The sequence below is a fragment of the Panthera uncia genome (genome assembly GCF_023721935.1).
Source record: "Panthera uncia isolate 11264 chromosome C1 unlocalized genomic scaffold, Puncia_PCG_1.0 HiC_scaffold_3, whole genome shotgun sequence".
Lineage (NCBI taxonomy): Eukaryota > Metazoa > Chordata > Mammalia > Carnivora > Felidae > Panthera > Panthera uncia.
Genome location: NW_026057584.1, coordinates 111,306,364 through 111,326,566, shown reverse-complemented (window position 1 = coordinate 111,326,566; position 20,203 = coordinate 111,306,364).

The following is a 20,203-nucleotide window of genomic DNA, read 5'->3' as shown; positions in this document are numbered from 1 at the left end:
GGGGAAGAAGAAGATGGAGGAAGAGTAGGAGAAGGTGAAGCAGGGAGGGGGAAGAGGAGGAGAAGGATGGGGAAGAGGGAGAGGGAGAGGAGGGAGAAGATGAGGAGCAGGAGGATGAGGATGAGAAGGGAGGAAAAAGTAAGCTCACTAGAGTAATATGAAGCTCTTGTGCCTTTAGCTGCGACTAATATTAAAACAGACCAACTCTTAGCTACGACTAATATTAAAACAGACCAACTCTTAGCTAGATTAATGTAAATCCTTACACTAAAAGCCTATTTGCCTCAGTACATATTACTCTATACAATATGTCCTGCTTTCAACACAAAGTTATAAAGTTCAAGAAGAAACAAACTTTGAAGGACAAAGCTATCATCAGAACTGGACTCACAGATGTTGGAATTATCAGATAAGTATTATAAAATAAGTACTATTAATATATTAAGAGCTCTAATGAGAAAAAGTAGACAACATGTAATAACCAGTGGTAATAACAACTTACAAGAATAATTTTAAGAAAGAAATAAAAAGAAAATGCTTGAAATCAAAAGTACTGGCACAGAAATGAAGAATTCCTTTGATGGGCTCATCACAGACTCAACATGGAGGATCAGGGAACTTTATTTAAAAATACCTTGAGACAAATAAAAATGAAACTCAGCATACCAAAACTTATGGAATGCAGAGTAAGCAATACGAGAGAAATTTATATCTGTAATGCATACATTAAAAAAAGAAAGATTTCAAATCAATAATCTGATTTTATACCTTAAGAAATGAGAAAAAGAAGAAAAAACTAACTCAAAGCCAGCAGAAGGAAGGAAATAATAAAGCTTAGAGTAGAGATAAATAAAATGAAGAATACAAAAACAATTGACAAAGTCAACAAAACCAAAAGTTGGTTCTTTGAAAAGATGAACTAAATTGACAAATGTTTACCTAGATTGAAAACAAAAGAAAGACTCAAAGTACTAAAATCAGGGATGAAAGTAGGAATGTTACTACCATTTTACAAAAATAAAAAAGATTATAAAAGAATGCTATGAACATTTATATGTCAATTAATGGGATAATCTAGATGAAATGGACAAATCCTTAGAAACATACATCCAACAAAACTAAGTCAATAAAGAGACTTATGAACAATAGAATAGATCATTGAAGCCTGCAACTGGCTATTTGAAAACATCAACAAAATTGATAACACTTTAGGCAGACTCATCAAAGAAAAAAAAAGAGTGAAGACTCAAATAAATAAAATCAGAAATAAAGAAGGAAAAATAACAACTGACACCACAGAAATACAAAGGATTTTAAGAGAATAGTATGAAAAATTATATGTCAACAATTGGACAACCTAGAAGAAATGGATGAATTCCTAGAAACTTATAACCTTCCAAAACTGAATTGGGAAGAAATAGAAAATTTGAACAGGCCAGTCCTAGCAATGAAATTTAAATAATAAAAAATAAAACAAAGCAAAAATAATAAAAATAACAAAAAAACAAAACAAAACAAAAAACCCTACAACAAAAAAAAGTCCAGGACAAGATAGCTTCACAAATGAATTCTACCAAACATTTGAAAAAGTAATACTTATTCTTCTTAAACTATTCCAAAAAATGGAAAAAGAAGGAACATTTCCAAATTTATTCTATGAGGCCAACATTACCCTGATACCAAAGCAAGATAAAGACACTAAAAAAAAACCAAAAAACTACAGGCCAATATCTCTGATAAACATATATGCAAAAATTCTCAGCAAAATATTAGCAAACCAAATCCAACAGTACATTAAAAAAATCATTCACCATGATCAAGTGGGATTTATTCTAGGGATGCAAAGATGGTTCAATATTTGAACAAGTCAATTAATATGATCATCACATCAATAAGAGAAAGGATAAAAACCACATGACATTTCAATAGATGCAAATATTTTCATCCTTTCAAATAGATTTCAAAATCTATTTTGGCAAAGTACAATATCCAGTCATGATAAAAACTCAACAAACTAGGCTTCGAGGGCACATATCTCAATATAATAAGGCCATATGTGGAAAACCACAGCTAACACCATACCCAATGGTGAAAAACTGACAGCTTTTCCTCTAAGATGAGGAACAAGACAAGGATGTTCACTATCACAACTTTTATTCAATATAGTACTAGAAGTCCTAGCCACAGCAATCAGACAAGGAGAAGAAATAAATGGCATCCAAATTGGTAAGAAAAAAGCAAAACTGTCACTATTTTCAGATGACATGATACTATACATAGAAAACCCTAAAGATTCCACCAAAAAACTACTAGAACTGATGGGGTGCCTGGGTGGCTTGGTCAGTTGAGCATCTGACTTTGGCTCGGATCACGATCTCGCAGTTCATGGGTTCGAGCCCCACATTGGGCTCTGTGCTGACAGCTCAGAGCTTGGAGTCTGCTTCAGATTCTGTGTCTCCCTCTCTCTTTTCCTCCCCTGCTCATGCTCTGTCTCTCTCAAAAATAAATAAAGATTAAAAAAATTTTTTTAAAAACTACTAGAACTGATAAATGAGTTCAGTAATGTTTCAGGATACAAAATCAAAGTACAGAAAACAGTTGCATTTCTATACATTAATAATGAAGTAGCAGGAAAAATTAATAAAACAATCCTATTTATAATTTCGCCAAAAATAATAAAATACATATAAGTAAACTTGACCAAGGAGGTGACAAAACTTGACTCCAAGAACTATAAAACTTGATGAAAGAAATTAAATATGACACAAACAAATGGAAAGATATTCCATGCTCATGGATTGGGAAATTAGTATTAAAATGTACATATTTCTAAATCTATCTATAGATTTAATGCAATCTTTATCAAATACCAACAGCATTTCCCACAGAAAATGCTAGTTCTATTATTAGAACTAATAATCCTAAAATTTGTTTGGTACCAGGGAAGACCATAAATAGCTAAAGCAATCTTGAAAAAGAAGAATAAAGCTGGAGGTATGACAATCCCAGATTTCAAGGTATAGTAAGCTGTAGTAATCAAAACAGTACAGGACCAGCATAAAGTAGACACATATATCAATGGAACAGAATAGAGTACCTAGAAATAAACCCATACTTTTATGGTCAATTAATCTACAACAAAGGACACAAGAATATGCAATGGGAAAAAGACTGTCTCTTCAACAAATGGTGTTGAGAAAACCGGACAGCATCATGCAAAAGAATGAAACCAGACCACTTTCTTACACCATACACACAACTAAACTCAAAATAGATTAAAGACCTAAACGTGAGACTTGAAACTACAAAATTCTTAGGAGTAAACATAGGCAGTAATTTCTTTGACATCAGCCATAGATTCATTTTTCTAGATATGTCTCATCAGGCAAGGGAAACAAAAGGAAAATTAAACTTGAGACTACACTAAAATAAAAAACATTTGCACAGTGAAGGGAACCATCAACAAAGAAAAAGCACCTTTATTAATGGAGGAAGATGTTTGCAAATGATATACCCATTGGTTAATATCGAAAATATGTAAAGAACTGATACAACTCAACACCAAAATAACCAAATAATCCAATTAAAAAGTGGGCGGAGAACCTGAATAAACATTTTTCCAAAGAAGACATACATACAAATGGCCAACAGACACACGAAAGTATGCTCAACATCACTCATCACAATGGAGATGCAAATTAAAACCACAATGAGATATCACCTCACACATATCAGAATACCAACATTAAAAACACAAGGAATAACAATTGTTGGCAAAGATGTAGAGAAAAAGGAATCTTCATGCATTATTGATAGGAATGCAAATTGGTGCAACCACTGTCGAAAACAGTATGGTGTTTCTTCAAAAAAATAAAAATAGGGGGCACCTGGGTGGCTCAGTAGGTTAAGCATCCAACTTTGGCTCAGGTCATGATCTCACAGTTCATGAGTTTGAGCCCTGCATCAGGCCCCACATCAGAATCCATGCTGACAGTGAAGAGCCTGCTTGGGATTCTCTCTCTCACCCTCTTTCTCCCTCTCTCTCTGCCACTCCCCTACTTGTGCTTTCTTTCTCTCTCAAAATAAATAAATAAAACTTAAAAAAAAGTAAAAATAGAATTATGGGAGGAGTTAAGTTGGCAAACTAGTAAGGGGACCCTAAGCTTGCCTCATCCCTCGAATAGAGCTAGATCAACACCAAACCATTTTGAACACCTAGTAAATTGATCTGAGGATTAACAGAACAATTTATATAATTTCAGGGAGAGAACACAGCAAGTACATGGTGCAGAGAGGTGAACTGGAGAGAAAGGAGCTGTGGTGCCACAGAGGGGAGGGAACCCTTTTCATGGAGAGGAGAAAGAGAAGGCAGGGAGAGAGCAGTGCATTAGGCTTCTGTGAGAAAGCACTCCCCTTGAAAGCAGCTAGAAAGAGTGAAAACACACACAGTGGACTGCACAAGAAAATTATTTCCCAAAACCATTGAAAGGGGGGAAATAGAGAGGGTTTCAATACTGTCAGTTTTTATAAATAGCAAAGCATAGAGTCTGAAGTTTCAGAGGTCAGCACCTGGTAGTGCTCCAGTGAGGAATCAGGATGGAGTCACAGGAGCAGGCAGTGTGGTCTGAGGAGTCCCTGTGTCACATGGAGAGAAGTGTTTCCTCTGCTTGGAGTGCGTTTGGTAGAGGTGTTATGACTTCTCCACAGACAAAAGACCCAGCAGGTGCCATCAATCTGCCATATTCATCCATTTAGGAACAAAGATGCCGGCTGAGAGCAGCATACTCTGGTGTCAGCTGTGTGTTGCAATTTACCAGAAACACTGAGACACTGCCATTGCCCAGTCACAGTGTCACTTCCTGAAACAGGCCAGCACTAGCGACAGTGCGGTAAAACCCTCCCCCAGAAGACCACTGCAGGTCCAAGCCCAGCCACAGGGGTCTCTGAAGTGTGTGGTTTTGAAATACAGCCATGCCTGAGATAAAACTCTGGAGGGAGGTACCACCTGGTAGGCAGACAGCTTGGACACAGACAGGGGAAGGCAGGGAGCTGAGAGAAGTGGGAGACACAGGAGTGGTGATTGATCGCTCAGCTGTGAGGGTCTGAACTTCCCACTCCAGAGACTAGAGTGGGGTGAAGCCACTTTCACCAGTAGCCCAACACTGATGGACCTCAGTGAGCTAAACAGTACCGCCAAGTGGGGAATAGAGCTGTTATACCTGTGCCTTCCAAGCACACCTCTACTAGGGCAAGTTGACCTGAGAATCAGAGCAGCAAGCCCCTCCCTGAGAAGACCAGTACAAATCCTGTCCACACTCTTTGTCTACTGACCATAGACTGCTGCAAAGTTTCAGCTCTATTTGTCTGCTTTTTTTGTTGTTTCAGTTTTTGTTGATGTTGTTGTCTTTCTTTTGTTTCTTGGATACAGAAAGAGCAAACTTGTATTTTATTATTTAATTTTTATAATTTTTTATTTTTATTTGTTTCCTTTTTTTTTTTTTTCTATTAAGCTTCTCTTAACAAGCACACGAAAACACACCTAGGATCTAGCTTCCTTTATTTGATTTTTTTTAATTTTTAAATTTTTATTTCATTCTATTATTGTTGTTATTGTTTTTCTTCCTCCAAAATGACAAGACAGAAGAATTCACCTCAAAATAAAGAAAAGGAAGAAATGATGGCCAGGGACTTAATCAATGCAGATATAAGTAAGATGTCTGAACTAGAATTTAAAACAACGATTATAAGGATACTATCTGGGCTTGAAAAAAGCATAGAAGACACCAGAGAATCCCTTTATGCAGACATAAAAGAACTAAAATCTACTCAGGCCAAATTAAAAATGCTATAACTGAGATGCAAACACTATTGGAGGCCATAAAAACGAGGGTGGATGAGGCAGAGGAGCGAATTAGCGATATAGAAGGTAAAAGTATGGAAAATATTGAGACTGAAAAGGAGAGGCAAACAAAGGTCAGGGATCACAAAGGCAGACTTAGGGAACTCAGCAATTTATTAAAATGTAATAACATTTGTATCACAGGAGTCCCATAAGATGAAGAGAGAGAAAAGGGGGCAAAATGTTTATGTGAGCAAATTATAGCTGAAAACTTCCTTATTCTTGGAAAGGACACAGATATCAAAATCCAAAAAGCACAGAAAACTTGCATTAAATTCAACAAAAGCCAACCATCACGAAGACATATCAGAATCAAATTCACAAAATACACAGACAAGGAAAGAATTCTGAAAAAAGCAAGAGAAAAAAAGTCTTTAACCTACAAGGGAAGACAGATGAGGTTCAAGGTAGATCTGTCCACAGAAACTTGGCAAGCCAGAAGGAGTGGCAGGATATATTCAACATGCTGGATGGGGGAAATATGTAGCCAAGAATTCTTTATCCAGAAAGGCTGTCATTCAAAATAGAAGGAGAGATAAAGAGTTTTCCAGACAAACAAAAACAAAAGGAGTTTGTGACAACTTAACTAGCCCACAAGAAATTTTAAGGGGGACTCTTTGAGTGGAGAAAAACAAAAAGGGACCAAAAACAACAAAGACTAAAAAGGGTCAGAAACACCAATTCTACAGGTAACAAAATAGCACTAAATCCATATCTTTCAATAATCACTCTGAATGGAAGTGGACTAAATGCTCCAATCAAAAGACATGGGGTATCAGAATGGATTAAAAAAAAAAAAAAAACAAGATCCATCTATATGTTGCCTACAAGAGACTCATTTTAGACCTAAAGACACCTGCAGATTGAAAGTAAGGGGATGGGGAACTGTCTATCATGCTAATGGACATTAAAAAAAAAACCCTGAATAGCCATACTTACATCAGATAAGTCAGATTTAAAATTTTTTAATGTTTATTTCTTTTTGAGAGAGAGAGAGAGAGAAAGCACAAGCAGGGGAGAGGCAGAGAGAGGAAAACAGCAAATCTGAAGCAGGCTCCAGGATCTGAGCTGTACACAGAGCCCAATGTGGGGCTCAAACTCAAGAACTGAGAGATTATGACCTGAGCCAAAGTTGGATGCTTAACTGACTGAGTCACCCAGGTGTCCCTAAAACAAAGACTGTAACAAGAGATGAAAAAGGATATTATATGGTAATTAAGGGACCTATCCACCAAGATCTAACAATTGTAAATATTTATGGCCCCAACTTGAAAGAACCCAAATATATAAATCAATTAATCACAAACATAAAGAAACTCATTGATAATAATACAATAACATTAGGGGGCTTTAACATCCCACTTACAACAATGGATAGATCATCTAAGCAGAAAATCAACAAGGAAACAATGACTTTCAATGTCACACTGGGCCAGATGGACTTAACAGATATATTCAGAACATTTCATCCTAAAGCAACAAAATACATATTCTTTTCAAGTGCACATAGAACATTCTCCAGAACAGATCATGTACTTGGTCACAAATCAGTCCTTAAAAAGTACAAAAAGATCGAGATCATTCCATGCATATTTTCAGATCACAATGCTATGAAAGTTGAAGTCAACCACAAGAAAAAAAAATTGGAAACCCCTCAAATACATGGAGGTTAAAGAACTCCTACTAAGGAATGAATGGTTAACAATAAATTAAGAAAAAAAAATACATGGAAGCAAATGTTAATGAAAACAAGACAGTCCAAAACCTTTGGGATGCAGCAAAGGTGCTCCTAAGAGGTAAGTATATTGCAATTCAGGCCTATCTCAAGAAACAAGAAAGATTCCAAATATACAACCTAATCTTATACAACCTGAATGAGCTAGAAAAGGAACAGCAAATAAAGCTGAAAGCCAGCAGAAGAAGGGAAATAATAAAGATTAGAGCAGAAATAAATGATACAGAAACAAACAAAACAAACGGTAGGACAAATTAACAAAACAAAGAGCTGGTTCTTTGAAAGAATAAAATAACTGGTAACACCCTACCCAGGCTAATCAAAAAGAAAATAAAAAGAACTCAAATAGATAAAATCAAATGAAAGAGGAGATATCACAACCAACACCACAGAATACAAACAATTAAAGGAGAGTACTATGAAAAATTGTATGTCAACAAACTGGGCAATCTGGAAGAAATGGACAAATTCCTAGAAACTCACAAACTACCAAAACTCAAACAGGAAGAAATAGAAAATTTAAACAGACATATAACCAGCAAAGAAATTGAATCAGTAATCAAAAATCTCCCACAAAATAGACTTCTGGGCCAAATGGCTTTCCAGGGGAAGCAGTCAGACATACATTTATACATACATACATACATACATACATACATACCTATATTGCATCTAAATCAGCAGGAAGAAGTCAAACTTCTCAGATGATGATACTCTTTGTAGAAACTCAAAAGACTCCACCAAAAAAATTGCTAGAACTAATATACAAATTCAGCAAAGACTCAGGATATAAAATCAACATGCAGAAATCGGTTGCATTTCTGTACACAAAGCAGCAGAAAAAGAAATCAAGAAATCAACGTCATTTGCAATTGAACCAAGCACAATAAGATACCTAGGAATAAATCTAACTAAAGAGGTAAAAGATCTCTGAAAACCATAGAAAGCTTATGAGAGAAATTGAAGAGGACACAAAAATGGAAAAGCATTCCATGCTCATAGATCAGAAGAACAAACATTTTGTCTGCTTGTTGAGGCTAAGACTTCCAGTGCTCTGTTAGATAGTAATGGTGAGAGTGGACATCCTTATCTTTTTCCTGACTGTAGTGGAAAGGCTCTTAGTTTTTCCTCACTGAGGATGATATAGCTGTGGGTCTTTCGTATATGGCCTTAATGAGGTATATTCAATGTATTCCTATGTTGTTGAGACGTTTTATCAAGAATAGATGTTGTATTTTGTCAAATGTTTTTCCTGCATCTATTGACAGGATCATATGGTTCTTATCCTTTCTTTTATTAATGTGATGTATCACATTGATAGATTTGCAAATACGGAGCCAGCCCTGCAGTCCAAGAATAAATCCCATTTGATCATGGTGAATAATTATTTTAATGTACTGTTGAATTCAATTTGCCAGTATCTTGGTGTAATATATCAATATAATGTAATATATCAAATTAATACAATGAAGGATGAGGCGATAGTGGGTTAATCACAACAAAGTTGGTGAGTAAATTTAATTTCCTGAAACAAATATAGTGTATAACTTGGAGTGAGTTGATACAATTGTCTATAGTAAACATTCTGAGAAATCCAGTTTCCTATAACAATTATCCAGGGTCTCAAGGACACAAGTTACAGACCTTAGGATCTGGATGTAGATGTAATACTCATCATTATTACCAGGGACTTCTTTGTTCTTTGTAGTAAATGATGCAGCTGGTGTATCAATTGATCGTGACAAGATGGAAAAAATATTCAAATTGACCTTTAATAGGTCCTTCACCTTATGAATTAATATGTGTAAATTTCTAGAACCAGTACCTGACTTATAATAAGTACTGTATAAGAATTTTTTTAAATAAAGTATTTAAAGGATAAGATTTTTATCCCATGCACCTTAATGATAACTAGTAAGTATTTCTCAACCTTCTTATTCTATTTCAAAGGGTTGGTTTCATGGACTAAAGTGTCTTCTTCCTCTTCCCCCCATTAATATGTTGAGGCTGTAACTCCATTTATGACTTGTATTTGGAGATAGAGCCTTTATGAGATAATTAAGGTAAAATGGGGCTGTTAGGGTGGGCTCTAATCCAATCTGACTGATGTCCTTATAAGAAGAGGAAAAGACACTAGGGTTGTGTATGCACAGAGGAAAGACATGTGAGAATACAGGGAAGAAGACAGCCATTCACAAGCCAAGGAGAGAGGCCTCAGGAAAAACCAAACCTGCCTACACCTTGACCTTGGACTTCTAGTCTTTTCCAAACTGAGAAAATAAATTGTTTAGGCCATAGGGTCTGGTATTTTATTATGGCATCCTGAACACACTGAGACAGCTGGCATTCCCAGAAGCACACAAGTTATCAATCCTTTTTTTTCTCCCTCAGGTTTTCTCTTTAAATATTACCATGACCTTTGTGTTTACAATTTTAACCAAGACAGAATCACAGTATTTGGGGCTTATAATTTTCTATTTCTTCCATATTTTAACAGCTCTAGCCAGCTTGATCATTATCTTAAGTAATAAGACTTGGTTAAGCAAGGTTTGGTTCAAAACAATTTAGATGATTTTCACCAATCCAATCTCACTCAAAAGTCTACGCCAGGTTGATTTTTTATTTATGTCATTAACAAAGTGGTTTTGGAGAGGTTTCCTCAAACTAGGCCCTGATGTGGAGCCTGCAATGAACAGACATGTCTCCTGGCTTGTTCTCTAACATGGCAGCCATAGCAGAGAAGGATAGAAGGGCCCATGAGCATGAAGAAATAACATGCACTGTCAGCTAGTCCAGCCCTGGGCACAAAGGGGTCAGGGTCTGGTTTCTTGTGGCCATGATTTCTAGGAAAGCACAAGTGGGAAGCCAAGGTAAGAGTAGGACTGTTGAGCAAAAGTCAAAGAAGCATCTGCCAGAATTCAAGTATAGTCTATCAGCCAGCTTCTAGAAGATGAAAGATGGATGGAACCAGTAGGCATTATCCCAACATGGCTGTCCCATCTTGGTCAGGCACACAGTGGCCCCACTTTAAGATCTCAAGTGTGAATGGGTGGGTTTGTAATCAAGATGAATTAATAAGTACTTTTTTGTTCATTACAAAGGAGCTCACAAATCCTATTAATATTCTTCCTTAGAGATAGCACTTAGCAGCACCCTGCTGTTCCCCAGCTTCAGTACACACCACCTCTCACTTGGACAAGCCCCATCACCGGCTAGATGTTTGACCTCTTTCCTGTGTACCCCATCTACAGTGCAATTTCCACATCAACGTAACCTTCCTTAAACTCTAAATTCTCCATGTTGCATTGCTACTTCAAGGACTTTCAATGGATTCCTATTATCCCTGGAGTCAACATCAATTTTCATCATGGAACTCAGTATCACAGGCTATCCCACAGATACCTCCATGTTCCACACGTTCCAACCTGAGCTTAGCATCTTCACTTTGAACTGCTCTTTTCACTGTTCCCATGTCCTCAGTCTCACAGGGCATTCTAAACCTACTCTGTCTGTCCAACATGTTATATCCAGACAAGTTCTATCAGTTCATCTATTCTCCCTCTCAAACATTTATCTGTCACCCCATCCTCTGCCTCTGTTGGTCTTTCCAGCACTACTGTGCTACAAGACTCTGGTGTTGTTCCTAGAGCCTGGTCACAGCCTTTTTTCCACCCTTGGTTACAGACTTTTAATGGGGCTTCTTGCCTTTGGTTCTGCCTCTTTCAGTCTATCCTCTATACTTCAGCCTGGGAGATTTTCTCAACAACATCACTCCCCTGAATAGAAACTTTCAATGACTCTCCCTCACCAGCCACAGTGATTTTGAATGCACAGTTTTGGGCTAGCTGTACAAGAATCTTGGGTAACTGATTAGGACTTGAGGTGCTTCAGCCTCACCTGGGCCTCCTGGTCAGACCTTTAGGCAGAAGCCCAGATAGTTCTTGACTTAACAAATGCTCAGAAGAGCCTGTTTTTCAGACTTTCTGCATGGCCCACAAACTAAGAATAGTTTTTGTGTTTTAATTTTTTTCTTTTTTATTTGCTACTGATAATTTTTTCCAGCTTTATGGAAATACAATTGACATATTATATTGTGTAACTTTAAGAACTACAAGGTGTTAATTTGATACATTTATATATTTCAAAATGACTACCATCATAGTGTTACCCAACACCTCTATCACATCACATAATTATTACCATTTATTTTTTGTGGTGAGTTGCTCACTTTGGCAGCACATATACTAATATTGGAATGATATTTCTTGTAGTGAGAATATTTAATATCTAATCTCTTAAGCACCTTTGAGGTATATAATACAGTGTTGGTAATTATTATTAGTAATCACCATGCTGCACATTAGATCCCCAGAACTTAGTTATTTTATAACTGGAAGTTTGTACATTTTTTCCTAATATCTCCCCATTCCTCCTAACCCCCAGTCCCTGATAACCACATCATTCTACTCTTTCTCTGTATAGGAGTTCAACTTTTTTAGATTCCATGTATGAGTGATACCATATATTTATCTTTCTGTGTCTTATTTCACATAACAATGCCTTCAAGTCTTATCCATATTGTCATAAATGGCAAGATTTCTTTCTTTCTTATGGCTGAATAATATCCCATTGTACATATACCACCTCTTTATCCATTCATTTGTTAACAGACACTTAGGTTGTTTCTGTGTCTTGGCTATTGTGAATAACACTGTAATGTGCATGTGGTACAGATATCTCTTTGAGGTTGGTTATCTTTTCATTTATTTGGATATGTATGCAAAAGTGGATCAATGGTAGTTCTATTTAAAATAATTTTGGGGGGTGCCTGGGTGGCTCAGTTGGTTAAGCGTCCGACTTCAGCTCAGGTCATGATCTCATGGTTCGTGAGTTCAAGTCCCGTGTCAGGCTCTGTGCTGACAGCTCAGAGCCTGGAGCCTGCTTCAGATTTTGTGTCTCCCTCTCTCTCTGGCCCTCCTCTACTCATGCTCTGTCTCTCTCTGTCTCTCAAAAATAAATAAACGTTAAAATAATTTTTTAATGTTTATTTATTTTTGAGAGACAGAGAGAGTACAAGCAGGGAAGGAGCAGAGAAAGAGGAAGATATAGAATCCGAGGCAGGCTCCAGGCTCCGAGATCCCAGCACAGAGCCTGATGTGGGACTCAAACTCATGAGCTGTGAGATGATGACCTGAGCCACCCAGGCGCCCCTGGTGGTTGTATTTTTAATTTTTTGAGAAGGCTCCATACTGTTTTCCATAGTGGCTATACCAGTTTGCATTCCCACCATTAGTGCACAAGAGTTCCCTTTTCTCCATGTCTTCACCAACACTTGTTAACTGTTTTTTTTTTTTAAATTATAGCTAACAGGTGGTATCTCATTGTAGTTTTGATTTGTATTTCCTTGAAGGTTATTGATGTTGAGCATGTTTTTGTTTACCTGTTGGCCATTTGAATATCTTCTTTGGAAAAAATGTCTATTTAGGTTGTTTGCCCTTTTTAAAATTGGGTTATTTGTGGGGTTTTTTTTCAATTGAGTTATGTATGAGTCTATATATTTTATAAATATTTTCTCCCATTACATAGGTTCCCTTTTCATTTCATTGTTTCTTTTGCCATACAGAAAATTTTTAGTTTAATGTAGTCTCACTTATTAATTTTTGCTTTTGGGGCTGGTGCTTTTGGTGTCATACCCAAAAAATTATTGCCAACACGAATATTGATAAGCTTTTTCTCTATGTTTTTTTCCTAAGAGTTTTATGGTTTCATGTCCTACATTTAAGCTTTGAACTCATTTATTTTTTTTTATTTTTGTGAGTGGTGTAAGGTAGTGATCCATTCTTCTGCATGTGGTTATCCAGTTTTCCCAAAACTGTTCACTGAAGAGATGAACATTTCCCCACTGAGTATTCTTGGCTTGTCAAACATTAGTTGACTGTAAATGCAAGTCTTTATTTCTGGGCTTTGATTCTGTTCTATTGGTCTTTGTGTCTATTTTTATGCCAGAACTATATTGTTTTGTTTTCTATAGCTTTTTAGTATAGTTTGAAATCATGAAGTGTGATATCTTCAGATTTTTTCTTCTTTGTTAGGATTCTTTTGACTATTTGGGGATTTTGTGCTTCCTATACAAATTTTAAGATTATTTTTTGTCTATTTCAACGAGAAATATCATTGGAATTTTGATAGTAATTGCATTGAATCTGTGGAGGGCTTTGAGTAGTATGGACATTTTAATTACAGTAATTCTCTGAATCATGAATATAAGATATCTTTCCATTTGTTCATGTCTACTTCAATTTCTTTCATCTGTGGTTTTTTTGTTGTTTTTTTAATGTTTATTTAGTTTTGAGAGACAGAGCATGAACAGAGGAGGGGAAAAGAGAGAAAGGAAGACACAGAATCTGAAGCAGTTTCCAGGCACAGAGCCCGGCGTGGGGCTCGAACCCACAAACCTGAGATCATGACCTGAGCTGAAGTTGAATGCTTGACTGACTGAGCCACATAGGCACCCCTCATCAGTGTTTTATAGTTTTCAGTGTACATATCTCTTACCTCCTTGGTTAAATTTATTCCTAAGTATTTTTATGCTTTTGATACTGTTGTGAATGAAATTGTTTTATTTCTTTTTCAAATGTTTCAACATTATTACACATGAATACAACTTATTTTTTTGCAACTTATTTTTGTATGTTGATTTATACCCTGTAACTTTACTGAATTCATTGATTAGTTCTAACAATTTTTGGTGGAATATTATGATTTTTTATATATGAGGTCATATCATCAGCAAAAAAAGGAGACGATTTATTTCTTCCTTTCTGATTTGTAGGTCTTTTATTTCTTTTTCTTGTCTGATTTCGCTACAAGATTTCCAGTATTATGTTGAATAAAAGTGGTGAGGTGGACCTCCTTGTCTTTTTCCTGATCTTAGAGGAAAGGCTTTCAATTTTTCACTGTTGAGTATGATGTTAGCTGAGGGTTTGTCACATGTGGCCTTCGTTACGTTGAGGTATGTTCTTTCTATACACAGCTTTGTGTATTTTCACAAAAGGATGTTGAATTTTGTCAAATTTTTTTTGCATCTACTGAGGTAATTATATAATTTGTATCCTTCATGGTATTAATTTGATATATTACATCTGTTTATTTGTATATGTTAAAACATATTTACATCCCAGAGATAAATCTCACTTGATCATGGTGGGCCGTTTTCTCAAATTATGTTGAAAAATTTTACATCTATATTCATAAAGGAAATTGACCTGTAATGTTCCTTTATTGTAGATCCCTTATCTGGCTTTGGTATTAGAGTAATGGTGGCCTTGTAAGTGGCTTTGGGAGTGTTACCTCTTCTTGAATTTTTTTTTTGGAAGAGCTTGAGAAGAGTTTGTTGTTAGTTTTTCTTCAAATATTTGGTGGGATTCACCAGTGAAACCATTTTGTTCTGGGCTTATACTAGAGTTTAATAGTTAACACAACACCACATCACAGTATTAGAGTATTCTGAATCTGCTTGAGTATGCTTGTCTTCAACAATGTGTTTTATATTTTCATGTAAATAATTAATATCATTTTGTTTTAGCTTGAAAAACTCTTTTCAGCATTTCTTGTAGGACAGATCTAGTTGTGATTAACTCTTTCAGTTTTTGTTTGTTAGGAAAAGTCTTTCTCTAACCTTCATTTCTGAAGGACAACTTTTGTGGGTAATGTATTCTTGATTGGCAGTTTCTTTCTTGCCACATTGTTAATATGTCATCCCAATATCTTCTAGCATGCAAGATTTTTGCTGAAAACTCCATTAGTAGCCTTATGGAATTCCCTTATATGAGAAAATTGTTTTTTCTTGCTGCTTTTAAAATTCTGTCTTTCATTTTAGACAGTGTGATTATGATGTGTCCTAGAGAAGATTATTTTGGATTGAAATTTTGGGGGTGACCTATTAGCTTATCCAAATCTCTCCCCAGGTATGGAAATATCTCAGGCTTTATTTCCACCCCCTTTTTCCTCTCTTCTCTCTCTGGAACTCCAATGATAATTACATTATTTATCTTGATGGTATCCCACTAGTCATGTAGGCTTTCTTCATCCCTTTTCATTCTTCTTTTTCTTTTTGCCCCTCTTATTGGATAATTTCAACTGATCTTATCTTCTAGCTTTCTAATCACATCTTCTGTTTGGTTTAATTGCTGTTGAATCTCTATATTGAATTCTTCAATCACTGTATTCTTCATATCCAAAGTTTTGGTTTGGTTCTTTTTTATGTCTTCTATTTCTTTGTTAATCTTCTCATTTTGTTCTCATAGTGTTTCCCTGATGTCATTGAATCATTTATCTATATCACTTGTAGCTCTCTGAGCATCTTTAGAAATTTTATTTTGAATTTCTGGATCTCCATTTCTTTGGTGACAGTTATAGGAGGTTTACTGTATTGCTTTGGTGGAGTCATGTTTCCCTGATTCTTCATTACCCCTGTAGATTTGCAAAGGTATCTGTACATTTGAAGAAATAGTCTCCTCTTCCAAACTTTATGAAATGACTCTGGTAAGGGAAGACTTTCACCTGCAGGTGGGGGCATGTTGGAATATACTGTACCCCTGGGTCTAGTGGTGCAGGGTGCCAAGTGTGGGGGCATATGATGGCATAGGTCCAAAGGTGCGTGATGTCTCTTCAGCTAAGGCTACTGGAGTCCACATCATTGATAACCATGTGGTTTTGGTGAGCACTGCAGGAAGTGTTTCAGGGTTTTTGGGTCCTTAGTATACCTCCAGTTCCAGTTAGCAGGCAACAATGGTGGCTGGAGACTTGGCTGCAGGGATTACCTGTAGGTGCCTAGGTGCAAGGTGCAGAAACACACCTAGTAATGGGGGCAAATGAAAGAAAAAAGGGCCGGAGCCAAGTATAGGCTCACTGGCAGTTGTAGTTGCCCAGGTTGTCAGCATGCTCTCCCTGGCTGCTCAATGTATACAGTAATAGAGGCTGGTGATGGAAGTTGGGCTGTAGGCATGCAGGCACATAGCTAGAGGGGTTAGCCCTGAGCACATGCATACAGAGGAGGATGGTCAGCTGTGGGTGTTTAGGCTGGTGTCTTGCGCTGTGCAGCCACAATGTCCTGGTCTGTCTGCCATTGCAGTTCTTAGGTTCTAAAGGTAGGGGGTGGAGAAAGTAAGGAGGGACTCAAGTGTCAACAGACATAAATACCTGTTGTGCAAAAGCTGGTGAAGTCTGCAGAGGGCCCAGGGTGGTTTTGCTGACTGTTTGTTTTTTCAGTGACAAAATCTGCTGGGTTTGTTTGCACAGCAGGTCACTGTGAACTACAAGTGCTCCTTCATCATGGCTACTATTGGTAGCCCTTTCTTTTCTTCCTTGTTCCTAGCTATTGATAGCCTCTGCATTTTTTCCCTTGTTCTTAGCCATTCCCATACATCTCAGCTTTGCCAATCTGAGCTGCATAAAACCAAAGCGAGACCTTTGTGTGGTTCTCCAAAAGGCTGGGAATGCTGGTGCTCACTCTACCCTTTCTGGTGAGAAGAGTTCTTTCTAGTGAAGAAATTCTCCCTTGGTACTGAGCAATGCTTACTTTGGGAATGGGATGATGCAGGCAAACTGAAGCTGTTTTCCTTCTCTTCTTTTGCAGTTCTTCTCAGGCTTTTATCCCACTCTGTTGCTAAAGTTTCTTAAGTGGACTCCAGAGATCTTCTAGAGCTGTTTATGCTGTGGATATCTGTCTAATTGTTGATCTTCATGGGAGACCAGAAGCTGAATGTCACTCATGTCACTTGGTCTTTATGTTTTTAAATGGTTGATCTTGTGGTTTTAAATTGTTAATCTTCATTCATGGGAGGATAGAAGATGAATGTCACTTATGTTACTTGGTCTTTATGTTTTTTAAATGGTTGACAAAATACAAAGAATCCTTTCATGATATGTGAAATTATATAAAATTCAAATTTAAGATCCATAATAAATTTTCTTTAAAGAATTTTTTTATTTGTAATTTAACTTTATTTTTTATTTTTTAAAATTTACATCCAAATTAGTTAGTATACAGTCAAGCAATGATTTCAGGAGTAAATTCCTTAATGCCCCTTACCCATTTAGCCCATTCCCCCTCCCACAACCCCTCCAGAAACCCTCAGTTTGTTCTCCATATTTATGAGTCTCTTTTGTTTTGTCCCCCTCCCTGTTTTTATATTATTGTTGTTTCCCTTCCCTTATGTTCATCTGTTTTGTCTCTTAAAGTCTTCATATAAGTGAAGTCATATGATTTTTGTCTTTCTCTGACTGACTAATTTCACTTAGCATAATACCCTCTAGTTCCATCCACGTAGTTGCAAATGGCAAGATTTCATTCTTTTTGATTGCTGAGTAATACTCCATTGTGTATATATATATATATATATATATATATACACACACACACACACATATATATACCACATTTTCTTTATCCATTCATCCATTGATGGGCATTTGGGCTCTTCCCATACTGTGGCTATTGTCGATAGTGCTGCTTTAAACATGGGGGTGCATGTGTCCCTTCAAAACAGCACACCTGTATCCCCTGGATAAATGCCTAGTAGTGCAATTGCTGGGTTGTAGGATAGTTCTATTTTTAGTTTTTTGAGAAACCTCCATACTGTTTTCCAGAGTGGCTGCACCAGCTTGCATTCCCACCAACAATACAAAAGAGATCCTCTTTCTCTGCATCCTCAGCAACATCTGTTGTTGCCTGAGTTGTTCATGTTAGCCATTCTGACAGGTGTAAGGTGGTATCTCATTGTGGTTTTGATTTGTATTTCCCTGATAATGAGTGATGTTGAGCATTTTTTCATGTGTCCGTTGGCCATATGGATGTCTTCTTTGGAGAAGTGTCTATTCATGTCTTTTGCACATTTCATCACTGGATTATTTGTTTTTTGGGTGTTGAGTTTGATAAGTTCTTTGTAGATTTTGGATACTAACCCTTTATCTGATATGTCATTTGCAAAATTTTCTCCCATTCTGTCAGTTGTCTTTTAGTTTTGCTGATTGTTTCCTTCATTGTAAAGAAGCTTTTTATTTTGATGAGGTCCCAATAGTTCATTTTTAGTTTTGTTTCCCTTGCCTCTGGAGATCTGTTGAGTAAGAAATTGCTGCGGGCAAGATCAAAGTGGCTTTTGCCTGCTTTATCCTTGAAGATTTTGATGGCTTCCTGTCTTACATTGAGGTCTTTCATCCACTTTGAGTTTATTTTTGTGTATGGTGTAAGAAAGTGGTCCAGGTTCATTCTTCTGCATGTCACTGTCCAGTTTTCCCAGTACCATTTGCTGAAAGACTGCCTTTATTCCATTGGATATTCTTTCCTGCTTTGTAAAAGATTAGCTGCCTATATGTTTGTGAGTCCATTTCTGGGTTCTCTATTCTATTCCATTGATCTGAGTGTCTGTTCTTGTGCCAGTACCATACTGTCTTGATGATTACAGCATTGTAGTATAGCTTGAAGTCTGGGATTGTGATGTCTCCTGCTTTGGTTTTCTTTTTCAAGATTGCTTTGGCTATTCGGGGTCTTTTCTGGTTCCATACAAATTTTAGGATTATTTGTTCTAGCTCTGTGAAGAATGCTGATGTTACTTTGATAGAGATTGTGTTGAATATGTAGATTGCTTTGGGTAGTATAGACATTTTAACAATATTTGTTCTTCCTATCCAGGAGCATGGAATCTTTTTCCATTTCTTTGTGTCTTCTTCAATTTCTTTCATAAGTTTTCCATAGTTTTCAGTGTGTAGATTTTTCACCTCTTTGGTTAGATTTATTCCTAGGTATTTTATGGTTTTTGGTGCAACTGTAAATGGGATCGATTCTTTGATTTCTCTTTCTGTCGCTTCATTGTTGGTGTATAGGAATGCAACCGATTTCTGTGCATTGATTTTATATCCTGCAACTTTGCTCAATTCATGAATCAGTTCTAGCAGTTTTTTGGTGGAATCTTTTGAGTTTTCCATATAGAGTATCATGTCATCTGCAAAGAGGGAAAGTTTGACCTCCTCTTGGCCGATTTGGATGCCTTTTATTTCTTTATGTTGTCTGATTGCAGAGGCTAAGACTTCCAATACTATGTTGAATAACAGTGCCAAGAGTGGACATCCCTGTCTTGTTCCTGACCTTGGGGGGAAAGCTCTCAGTTTTTCCCCATTGAGGATGATATTAGCGTTGGGTCGCTGGTATTTGGCTTTTATCATCTCGAGGTATGATCCTTCTATCTCTACTTTCTTGAGGGTTTTTATCAAGAAAGGATGCTGTATTTTGTCAAATGTCTCTGCATCTATTGAGAGGATCATATGGTTCTTGTCCTTTCTTTTATTGATGTGATGAATCACGTTAATTGTTTTGCGGATATTGAACAAGCCCTGCATCCCAGATGTAAATCCCACTTGGTTGTGGTGAATAATTTTTTAATGTATTGTTGGATCCAGTTGGCTAATGTCTTGTTGAAGATTTTTGCATCCATGTTCATCAGGGAAATTGGTCTATAGTTCTCCTTTTTAGTGGGGTCTCTGTCTGGTTTTGGAATCAGGGTAATGGTGGC